The sequence below is a fragment of the Galeopterus variegatus genome, unplaced genomic scaffold, assembly GCF_000696425.1.
Source record: "Galeopterus variegatus unplaced genomic scaffold, G_variegatus-3.0.2 Scaffold3225, whole genome shotgun sequence".
Taxonomy (NCBI): Eukaryota; Metazoa; Chordata; class Mammalia; order Dermoptera; family Cynocephalidae; genus Galeopterus; species Galeopterus variegatus.
This window is the reverse complement of record NW_007729336.1, coordinates 87,870-99,510: the sequence shown is the minus strand read 5'-3', so window position 1 is coordinate 99,510 and position 11,641 is coordinate 87,870. Positions and strand designations below refer to the sequence as shown.

The following is an 11,641-nucleotide window of genomic DNA, read 5'->3' as shown; positions in this document are numbered from 1 at the left end:
GCTTCAGCCTTGGCTTCCAGTGCAGTTCTCCGAGGAGAGGCCAGTCCTGTTCTGGGGGGCTGTGCCAGCAGCCAGGGGGCAGATGCACCTGGGGCCACGCAGGCTGCAGTGTGGCTGGGCAGACGCTAGAGGGCGCAGTCGGACAGGCTCCCAAGGGCCTGAGCTCTGAGACCCCGCCCCCAAGTTTCCTGACCCTGCCCCCTGCCATGCCCCCATTGCTTTGTTGCTACCCTCATGGGTGCCTCAGTTTCTCCATCTATAAGCTAGGGTTGCTTTGTCCCATACAGAAAACACCAGCCACATGTGGCTATTGAGCACTTAAAATGTGGCCAGTCCAAATTCCTATATGTGCTCTTAGTGCAAAATACACACTGGATTTGACAGTATGGAAAAAGTAATGTAAAATGTTTCATTAATAATTATTCTATCTTGATAACATGTGAATTGATAAATGATACCATATGGGATATAACAGTTTAAATCAAACAAGTTGTTGACATTAATCTCACTTGTTTCTTTTTACTTTTTCAATGTGGCTGCAGAAAAAGTTAAAATTATCTATGTTTGTGGCTCTCATTATAATTCTAGGGGACAGCACTGGATACAGGTAGTATTAAGTGGATGACACCAGGGACACTGGATCTGGGGCCACCAAACTGGGACTCTTTTTCAAGCTCATTAGCACCCTGTGGTGTCCTTTGTTTATTTCACTCCTTAGTGAAAGATAATGGTGTTTGCATTTCACAACTACCTGTGAGTCCCACAAGTTTCTGCTTCCAGCTGGCAGGGCTAGCTTGAGAACTCTGCGAGGCGCCAGCTGCCAGGAGGACCTGACCCCAGCTAAGGGGTGAGACTGAGGAGCAGGGGCTGCAGAAAGAAAGCGGTTCCACCTCCTCTTCTAAGTTAGAACAGCCAACCCCACAAAGTCACATCTGGGGAAAGAGCAGTTTAGTAACACCTCTGGAGCCGACAGTTACAGGTGTGCCTAGATCCAAATTCAACCCACTGACCTTAAGCCCGTTTCCGGAGGTCTGCCTGAAACCTGTTGCATCAGTGTTTTACCAGCTTGGGGCGGGGGGCGTGTTCCAGGCCAGTAACTTGTTGCGAAATCCATCAGAAACCTTCCTGACTTCCGTATCCATCCCCAGCAGCTTCAAATCCCCATGACTGCCCAAAGCTTAAAAAAAAAAATACGAGAGAGACAGAGGCGGGCCAAGCAAGGCACAGAAATCCCCTCCCTATCTCGACCCATCCTCCCTTTCCACTCTCACGAGGTGGAAATGCCCTAAAAGGGGGGTGGGTGGGAAAAAGAAAAGGGAAATCCCCAAGAGAATATTCTTTCCCTTCAGCACCGCTACTGCAAGAGGAAGAGGGACGAGGGGGTGGCCCTCCCAGCACACCTGTGCCTCCGCGAGTGCAGGGTCATGTACGCGCCTGCTCGCCTCGGCCCCCAGCGAACTCCACTCATCCACCACAGCCCGCTGCAGATGTCACTCCTCCGGGCTGCATTTCCCAGCCCCTGTACAATTGTGCTTCCCTTTGCATTCCAACAGCAGTTCTCACCTCTCTATTATGACCTCGACTTTCATTTACACAATTTTCTTTCCTTTAGAGGGAAGAGAATACAGTACCGCATTCTCCCCATGGGTAGCAGAACCTGCTAAGTGCAATCTAGCCCAGGGCCTCTGCTCCTCTGCCTTCCTTTTCCCTGGTGTCTTTCAGGCTCACTACCCCAACACTCATGACTTTGCTCAACAACCTTTTTGGGGACGCTTCCTCCACGGAACCCATCTCAAATAGCAGCCATCCTCAAGCTCTGGACCCTTCTCTGCCCCCTTTCACAGCACTTCCTACTGCCTGGCACTATATTTATGTATGTATTGACTGTCTGCCCCCTCTTGATTGCCGCTGTATCCCCACAGGGCCTGCCACACAATCAGTGTTCGGTAGCAATGTTTGAATGAGGGGTTGTGTTTTCCAAGGGGCTAGCACAGTGCCTGAGCAAATGAACCAATGTTTTTCTCTAGGGTCCCTCTCGCTCTAACATTTTATGACTCTTCTAGTATTAGGGATGCCCAAGGAACATCAGGGACTAGGATGGTAAAGTGCTCTCTTGCTAAGATCTGAAGCTCTAAGAAGGCACATTCAGACTTGGTATTCTGGAAATCTCCATTTACTGGCACAGATCAGAGGTTCTAGGGTGTGTCAAACTGGGGGGGGGGGCGGTCCGTTCACCAAACTGGTGCCAATCTCCCTCCCCCTGGTGAACACACCCCAGCTACGTGGTCCCCAGCCAGGGGATGGGGACTGGAGGCGGGGTGGACTTCCTGCTACTCTCCAGTGAGATCGTCCACTCAACTGGTGCAGACGGTTCATCAGAGCCGGGGTCACTACAACTCCAGTCTGCTGGGGAGCACCTCTTTGAGCAGCTTCCTCAGAGGAGGGAGAGAGGTTAGTGGAATGGACATAAATGAGCCTCTGGGGAAGAGGAAAGGAAATGCCCAAGGGAACGGTCCTCTCCCTTTCAGAACCTGCAAACGCAACAGGAAAAGGAAACTCAAAGGCAAGACCAGAAACAAGACCACAGGATTTTCCTTAAAGCAAAAACTGCAAGTGTATCTGTCCACATGTGAGTTCCATGTTTCCTCAGAGGTAGATGCTGTGGATGCCAGCAGGGGGTGGGCCTGAGGGAGCCCGAGGGGGAGCCCAGGACTTCCTCGGCCCCTGCCAGAGCCTTGCTTTGCAGGTGAATTTGGGGCTCTCGGTGGCAGTCCTCAGCGAGACCAGGCTGCAGCGGGGAGGGTAGTCTCCAAACTCTTTCCTTCCCTCTCACCTCAACTGTTTCCCAGTGCCCACGCCATGCTGGGCCTGGGGACACCCAGTTGAGCAAGACACAGAAGCTCTTCCCAGTGCCCTTGGTGTCCCCCACCCTCACCCCATGCACGCCCACAAGACAGGGCTGATGTGCATGGGAAACTTACGTGGGACCAGGAGCTTGGGTGCAGAGCAGAGCGGTTGTGTGGGATGTGATGGAGGCAAGGTCCTAGCCAAGGCTTAGAGGCTCCGAGAGTCCTCCAGGTGGGACAGGCTGCAGGGAACAGTGCATGCCCAGGCCTGGAGGCAGAGAGAGCACTGTGTCCTGAAGCTCTCAGAACCCACCCAGCCAGGAGGTGACATGTCCTCGCATGCCACAGTGCTGGGACCATGAGCATGGAGTGCCAAGCATGTGGATCTCAAGGAGGAGACGGATTGTCAAGGGGAGACAGAGGAAGAGGCGGAAGGCAGGGGCCAGTGATGTCCCCACCTTCCCGCCAAACATAATGCTCCCCAGAAATACGCAGAACCAACTAACTAATCAAGGGCTCAGGGACTTTGTGACTGTTTAATCATAAAATAAAACTCAAAAGTTGAAACAAACATCTGAATCACCAGCTTCTTATTAATCTCAGGGGCCCAGAGCATACACAGCTAGTGGCTCTTTTGAAGAATTTAAGAGGCCTCAGCAGGCTGGAGACCACGGACTGAGATTTCAGATGCCTCTTCATCAGCCCCTCCACAGATGCGACCCCTCACACGGTCAGCCCTGGGGGGACAGGGAGGCCCGTCCTGGCCTGGCATTGCTCATTACAAGTGGGGACTTGGCAGGCCAGCCTCTGGGCATCTGGAGTAAATTCCTCCTGGCTCCTGGAGCCTGGCTGCAAAATGATTCAAGTGCTGAACTATGCCTGGGTGGAAACGGTCCACACGTCAGATGGCAGTTAAGTCTGCGACTCCACGCTGAGTTCCAGGCCAGGACATGAGCCATGGCCCTTCCCCGAGGACAAGAGCATGGCTGAGACTAGGGAGCCGGCTCTGCTTGTCCAGTGACTCAGCCTACCCTGGCTGGTGGCCAGCACTCAGCATGCCCTGGAGGGGACACGGCACGAAGGTCAGCTCTCCTGGGCAAGCTGAGCCAGGCCCTGGAGTCAGGCAGGGCTGTGCCAGAGTTCCCAGCCTCAGTGCTCCAGACCAGGCCTCTGTCTGCTCCTCTGTAAAATGGGACCACAACGCCAGCTTCAGGAGTTACAGTCAGGATGGTGGCTGTGTATATGACAGGCTGCACTGGACAGCAGGCTGGCACTAATGTGACAACCAGACGATGTGGCCCAGCGGGATTCCTCCCAGCCTTCCCCCCCTCTGGCTGTATGGCCTTGGTGGTCTCTCAATTTCCCTGGTCCTCACTTTCCTTTACTGAAAAATGGGACTAATGGTCCTTCCCTGTTGATTTTACAGTGTAGCTGTGAGGATAAAGGCTAGTGAAAGCCGTAAAAGGACTGACAAACTGAAAGCACCAGACAGATATAGGGAGGTTTCATCACAATTTTATGCAGGGCACACTTCAGAAACTTAACCACAATGGTAAACAGAGCCAGGCTGGGGGATCCGGGGAGTCCCTTGCACTTCCTGGCGACTTTTTGCTCTGCATGCCCAGCACATTGGTTAAAACCCTGTCCTCACAGCCCCGGGTGGGCAGAGAGCCTGGGATCACAGTGGCTCAGACACATCCAGCTGGGACAAGGGCAGTGAGATTCTGACTCCCATTCTCCAAAGGGAAAATAAGGAAAGAGGCAGAAGCAGCCCAGTCATGCAACAGCAGGTCCCATGCCCGGGCGCGAGGTTGGCTCTGGCCCTGGGACGAGCACCCGAGGGCCAGTGGGTGCAGCTCAACATTCTGGATAGGGAGGGGGAGGGCTAGGGACGCCTCAAGAGGACAAAGGTCTCTTCTCTCATGGTGGTGTGTCTCCTGGGGAATCTTGGCTTCTAACTGGTTGGGTCATTTTGAAAGGGAATATAGAATCCTGTTTACATGCAGGGGTCAGGTTTTCTGATGGACAGTTTTGCAGATGCTGAAGGAGATGGTCTGGAACTTGCACAGAGCTCCCCCCAGGTTCCAGGGAGGGCTGGAAGTCAGATCTGCATGTAGATGGGCTGCTCTGAGCGGGCCCTGGACATGTGTGCATGCACACACACCACACATGCGGCACCATACCACACACGCACATACACACTATACCACACACATCACACATGCAACACCATACCACACACATCACACACGCAATGCCATACCACACACACCCCCACACACCACAACCCTCCCCACCAACATACACACACACCACAAACATGCACCCCACACCGCCACCCCGAAATATACACACCACACACACACACCCCACACCTCCCACATACACACACCACACCACACACATGCACACCATGCACACAGGGCACCCCCTTCTTCCTGGTCCCCACCATTGACTGTCCAAAGGACTCAGTCCTTTCTCTGGCTCCCAGCAGAGAGAACCCAGGCCAGGAGACGGGGTGCTCTCAGAGTGAAGACCTTCCCAACACATCAGGGTGAGGGATGACTAGGATTTTCACTCCTGAAAATTTTTCACTGGTAGAGAAAATAATATGGGCCATGTTGTCTGCCATTCACCCTCGCACGACACAGCTATTCATGCACTTACTAAGTCTGCACAGACATCTTATGCACCAGGACCTAAAGATGTACAAAGTGAACCCCTGTGGGTCTGGCAAGAAGAAAGGGGCTTTGGAGCCTGAGCTCTGCTGGGGCAGGGCTAGGGAGGCCTCTCGAGCTGACACCTTAGCTCAGGCGGACTGGGAAAAACACTCACCAGTGAAGAAGGGGCGAAGGGGATTCCAGGAGGAATCCACAGTGTGCCCAGAGGTGAGAAGCATGGCTGGAGAGGGCTGGCTGCAGAGGGCTGGCGGGAGGGGCAGAGGTTGGCATGGGGCGCCTCTGGGGAGGTGCTGGGGAGGTGGGCAGGACCAGCCTTGAGATTTTATCCTGGGGTGCTGGAAGCCCCTCACAGCATTTAGACTTCAATGACTCATAGGCCCACGCTTCTGGGGAGACCACCACCAGCAACTGCCTTGTCCCTGCTACGTAACTCCGGGCCTGTTACCTCTCCAGGCACCTTCATGGGCAATGAATGGACTCACAACACAGAGCAATACAGAATAGTATAGAACAATAGAGAACAATATGGAACAGTATAAAACGGTAAAGAACAAATGGATAGATTAACAAATGTAGGGTGTGGGGAGGAGAGGCAGCTAGGGGAAAGAAGAAAAAATACTCCAAGGGCAGTTCAAATTTATAAAGTATGAGTCAAAAAATACCCGAACAATTGCCTCTGAATTCCTTAGTAGGCCCAGGGCAAGGACTGGAAAGAGTGGATGTTTGTAACGAACAGATAAGAATTCTTTGCTATTAGCACATCTGCCGTTCTCAGCTCTAGAATACAGCAGGAGGCCTGGGTGATCCTGGAGAAGTCACACACCCTGCAAGCTCTGGCTCTTCCCATCTGTAAAAGATGGGTTTGGATGATGTGGCCCCCGAGACACATTCTAGCTCTAAAAAATGTCTTCGAGTCTATCCCCAGTGGAAGCATCTAAAGTACCTGAGAAGTTTGCTCACTTAACTAGGAATTAACATCCTTCTTCCTCGGATCTTGTCTGGCAGACCCACTATTTGCTTAGCTTCCCCGTAGATGGTGGAAAGCTACATTTCTGCCATATCCCTGCTTGAGTGATGACGGAATTCTCAGCTCACGGGCCCCAAATGAACCATTTCCCAATTTTGAATTCGTGTGTCCCAGATGAGTGAGGTTTGGCCACATTCTAATACATCTTGGGTAGAAACTGTCTACGAGAAGAAATATCATCATAACTACTAGACGAAAGGTGTTTTCAAGACACGTGTGCCCTCCCTGGGTTTTGTGCATGCTGGCAAACGGTCCTGTCTGCAGGGCATGGTCCTCTCTGTGACACGCTGCCCACGGCCACACACATGGAGGGAGAGCTCCAGCCAAATGCCTGCCTGGTATCCACTTACGGCTCAGCATGCCAGTCCAAAACTTTTTTGTTGTTTTTTTAAACTTGGAAGAAACCTCAAGTGAATAATCTCATGTGCTATTTGATTCATGTTTAATGTCCTTGGGAAGAAATAAAAACAGTAAGTCACCCTCAATAAAATGGCATTAGCCCGGCTGAAACGCCAGGCACAGAAATGGTGATGTGCCTGCTGCCCCTGGGTGGCCCCAGCAGCTACAGTGTTGAGTTGTCATTAGAGAGTGTGTTTATAAACAGGAGTGGGGACAGCTCATAAAAACTGTCCTTTGCCATTTTTATCCTTTAAATCACACACCAGAAGCCACAGATTCTGCAGGGTGAGCTTGGGGTAAAGCACAAACCCACACACAGGAAGCGTCCATCGGCACGCATCATGGAGCACCTGCTGAGCGCAAACCACAGGGCTGAGGGTTGGGGATACACAGAAGCACGAGCTGGCCTCACAGTGCTTCTGGTCTGGTTGGGGAAGGCAAGGCGTGAATTCCTTCTTTCCTTCTCCTACACCAATTCAGTCCCCATTCTGAGCCAGGCACTGCGCTTGGGTGCTGGGTGGCAGACGCATGGCGGCGTTCCCAGCTGAACCGACAGACTCCCGTCCTCAAGCTTTCAGGCTGGGCCCTGGGCTTTTCCCGATCCTTCTCCCCAAGGACATATGGCTGGGTTCCATTTACCCAGGGCGCAGCTAGGTAGGAATACTCCCATAACCACTTAGCACCACACCCAAAATGCAGGAAGTACGCAGCAATTGTTTGATGAAAGGAAGGAAGGAAGGAAGTCAGCGAGGGAGGGAGAGAGGGACTGGCTGATGGGGCCTCCTTCCAGACAACTCCAGACCCTGCTCGGAGCCAGCTGGCTGGATCTTTGGCCCATGGAGAATTGACCAGCGCACCCTCTGAGCGTCCCCCTTCCTTGCCCCACCAGGTCTCCATGAGGGTCTTTCTGACCCAGATAGTCTCAAACTTCAGTGAAAGAGCCAGTTTCCTGGAGACCCACTGAGGTCCTAGGAATGTCCAACAGAGCAAATATTTGTAAAGCATCTTCTACGTTCCCTCTGATCACTTCTAAACTAAAAATTTGCCCATGGGTCTGATAGTCCAAGAATATTCAAGGAGTCAACAGGAGAGAAAATGTGAAATCTGGGCTGTCCCAGAAACTCTAGACCGTGTGCCTGGATCGTGCTGGATACCTTGGGAAGGGAACTCCCACGTTCGGTGTGGACACCACCTGGAGGGGCTGGAGACGTGGGAGGGTGGAGCTGCAGCAGGCTCAGGCCTGGCCCGAGGCCCATGCACAGGCACAACATGTCTGGGAGCATGGCTGCCTGATGGATCCTCATTGTGGAGCCTCTGCTCTGTCCCACCATGTGGCCCTGTGCAAAGACTGACCGGCAGCTCGGCCCCCTTCCTTTTCCCTCCGCCCTTCATCTCCCAGCCAGGTGGGCAGCCCAGGCTGGGTCTTGCTCACGTGAGATCCGGACACAGCACCTCACACAGAACCCAACGTTGAGCAGATGCTCAGGAGCTGCTGACAGGGGGGAGTTCCTCGGCAGAAGCCTGGCGGTCCTGGCCCTCCATCAATCCTGCGGTAGAAGAGGAGGCCAAGCCACCCCGTGTTCACCTGCAGCGGGGTGTGTGGGAGCGTGTGCATGAGGAAGCGTTGGTGCACGCCTGTGTGGAGTGTGTGCGAGCTCGTGCATGTGTGCACCTGTGTACATTTGCCACTGTGCTCATCAGGCAGGATCTGCCTCCTGTGGGGGAGGGTTGGGGCAGATGCCCACAGGAAATGATAGTGTGAAGTCAACCCAAGTTGCCCTAAAAATAACCCTCAACTTTCAACATCAGAAGGATTCTCTCTTTCCTGGCACCCTGCCCCTTAGGAGGCCACTTTAGGAAAGCCAGTGTGGACAGCTGTCTGAGATGCCCACCTGCGATCTGCAAACTAGTCAACACCATGCGGAGGCAGGGGATGGGGCAGAGCCCAACACCCACAGGGGAGATTAGTCCAGGGCCACACTGTCCTGCAGAGCCCCAAATCTCCATGCCCCTGTTAATCTAACATCTTCCAGAAAAACTTTTGGCTAAACATACCTCTGTGAACAACAATTCTCTTTTAAATGTGTGAGGAATGGTGATTTAATAGACCCAGAAGGTCCATCATACAGTGGGATTTTGGCCGCGCCAAGATGCTGCTTATACCTATTTTCCTTGTTGGGTCAGTGTCGCGAGTGTCACACCCCTCAGGTGTGACCTACACCCCCTCCCATCTGTCTCACCCCATCTTCTGGCCGCCCATCAACGCTGCAGGCACACACTTGCCACAGGCCCTTTACACGGGCTGCTTCTCTGATACAAACACGCTTCTTCCCTCACCTCCTGCAGGTCTTTGCTGAAGTCACTTCTCAGTGAGGCTTCCCCTATGTGTCCAAAACTGAAGCCCCAACATACATCCTTTACCCACCGCCCCTTTTCTGGCTTTATTTTTTCCCTGATTTGTATTATATTAAGTTCACTGTCTGTCTCCCCTTTAGTAGAACACCAGGCCCTTGGGGCCAGGCCTTATTCTGATTTGTCCGCCATCGGAAGCCCAGAGCCTGGCAGCTTGTCCAGCACACAGTGTTGAGTGAAGGGCGGCGTGGACGCCTGGGGAGGGAGCGGGAAGCTGCGGGGGAGGCCGGGGCTTGGGGCCTCAGCACACAGGTGCCCGGGGGGCAGAGAGACCATCACCTGACCCACCATGTCCATGGCCAACCACAGTCACTGTCACAATTATTTGATGACTAGAGGGAGGCAGGAGAGAGCAGGAGGAGCCCAGGCGCACAAGGGACACTGCACTTCCTAGGTCTGCTCTTTCATCGCCCTGGAGAGGGGGTTCTACCAACCATCCCACGCCTGAGACGTGGCGGGGGGCGCACATCCTAGGCCCCCACGCACCTGGCTCCCCACCTGGAAGCCAAACACTCCGTTCGAGAAGAGCAATGCCCAGCAGCTCGGCGGGAAGTGTCGGGAAGAAGCCTGTAGAGGACGGGCAACCGGCTCAGCCCCGGGGGCAGGGCCTTCAGCAAGGGGCTAAGCCCCTGAGGCCAGTCATATGGAACCAACAGGAGAGAGCCAGGAGAATGAAGGGGACGGGAGTCCAGGCCAGGGCACGGGCTGGGACAGCGCATTCCCATTTGGAAGTTAAAAGCCACCAGGGGCTGGGGATGGCTGGGAGGGTGGTGGATTCACATGGCCTGAGGTCATGCTAACTACTTTGGACTTCGTCCCAGTCTGAGAAGAGAGTCACAAGGTCAACTCCCATCAAAGACCACTCATCTGGCTGCGGGGTCCTCATCAGGAGGGCAAGGCACCCCCTCACGCCCTTCGCCCTCTTCACCTTCGCCCGCGGACGCCTTCACCTCCCACTTCATCTCCTGCCTCTGGGCTCCAGGGGCTGCTTCCCTGTCCTGCCCACGGCCATGTGCGCTTTGGGTCCAACCGCGCCGGGCATCTGGGGGCTCCCTCCTCCCAGCGCTTCCCAGCCTGGGTCCTTCTCTCCACACCCTTCACCTCAGCGTCCAGGGGGCTCCTCTCCCTGGGGCCTCCCCCCACCCCCAAGCCCAGGACAGATGATGGTGACGACCTGGCGCTGTCCTAGGGGCTGTTTCCTCAGCAACCTGTGAGAGTCGAGCATTGTCTTCTTTATTTCACAGGGGATGACCCTTAGGGACGGGACTTGCCCAGGGTCACACAACCCAGGTTCGGCCGACTCACCCTGTCTTCGTGCATCCTGCCACTTGTAGGACCCTTCACCAGGCCCCGTACAGGCACCAGGAGCTGGGCACAGCCACTGTTTGAACTCAAATCCCCACTCTCGGTTAGTGGCACCACATCCATCTGGTCAGGAACCAGAATCCTTGGAGGCTTCCTTGGCCCCCACCACACCCATGGCCCCACCTCTGTCTCACGCAGCCACTCAGTAGCCTCCTGGCTGGTCCCCACCTGCTGTGGTCTGGCCAAAGGTCAAGTGATTCACCCACAAAGACCTGGTGAGAACCTAAATGACCATGGACCTGGGTGGGTTCTTTTCATCTCCAAGCCCCAGTTTCCTGACCCGTCTGCAGTGCTGGGAAAGCTGCCCCCATTCTGGGTTTTCCTGCTTGTGGGCAGGACAGAGTATAGCAGAAGCCACCCCTTCCATCCTCGTCCTCATCCGCCTCAGGCCAGTCGGCCCCCAGGAGTGACTTACCTGAGGCCAAGTGGAGGTTGATAAGGAGCAGAGGTCAGAACCTCTGGGGGCTGGTTCCACGTCCTTGACCGGGCTGCTAGACCATGCCCCTGGAAGAGAGGACCGACAGGTCACACGGGATGTGGACGTCCCTGCCCACAGCCCACTGCCTTTCCCTCTGGTGGCCTCCATTGTGCCTGTCAGGGGGTCAACAGCTTTTGCAAGCCCCACACTAGGAACAGCATAGCTGCCGGCCCCCACCCAGTTGCTGCAGGCAGTGGGACATGCTCGCGGCCCCTGTGCCCTAAGGGTGGGAGAAGCCTGCAGGTGGGATGCTGGCCACCCCTCAGGTAGGGTTGCTGGTGATCACAAGCCTGCTATGGCCTCTGTGGTCTGCAAACACAGGTTTGAATCCTGACAGCATCAGTCCCCAGCCCAGTCACTGTGTCCAGGCCTAGCATTCTGCTCCCTGCAGGCTGTAAGGGTTCAGTGGAATCCTGCATACCCAGGCCTGGCC

The 11,641-nt window shown here is 54.6% G+C and overlaps 1 protein-coding gene across 1 annotated transcript in view; it reads right to left on the bottom strand.

Moving 5' to 3' along the window:
- The window catches only part of HPCAL1 (hippocalcin-like 1), a 30,184-nt gene extending 18,955 nt beyond the window's left edge, over window positions 1–11,229 (bottom strand). The window contains exon 1 of the mRNA XM_008584324.1: window positions 11,146–11,229. The gene's annotated coding sequence lies outside the window, so the exon portion shown is untranslated. The remainder of the gene's footprint in view (window positions 1–11,145) is intronic.
- Between the last annotated feature and the right edge of the window lie 412 nt (window positions 11,230–11,641).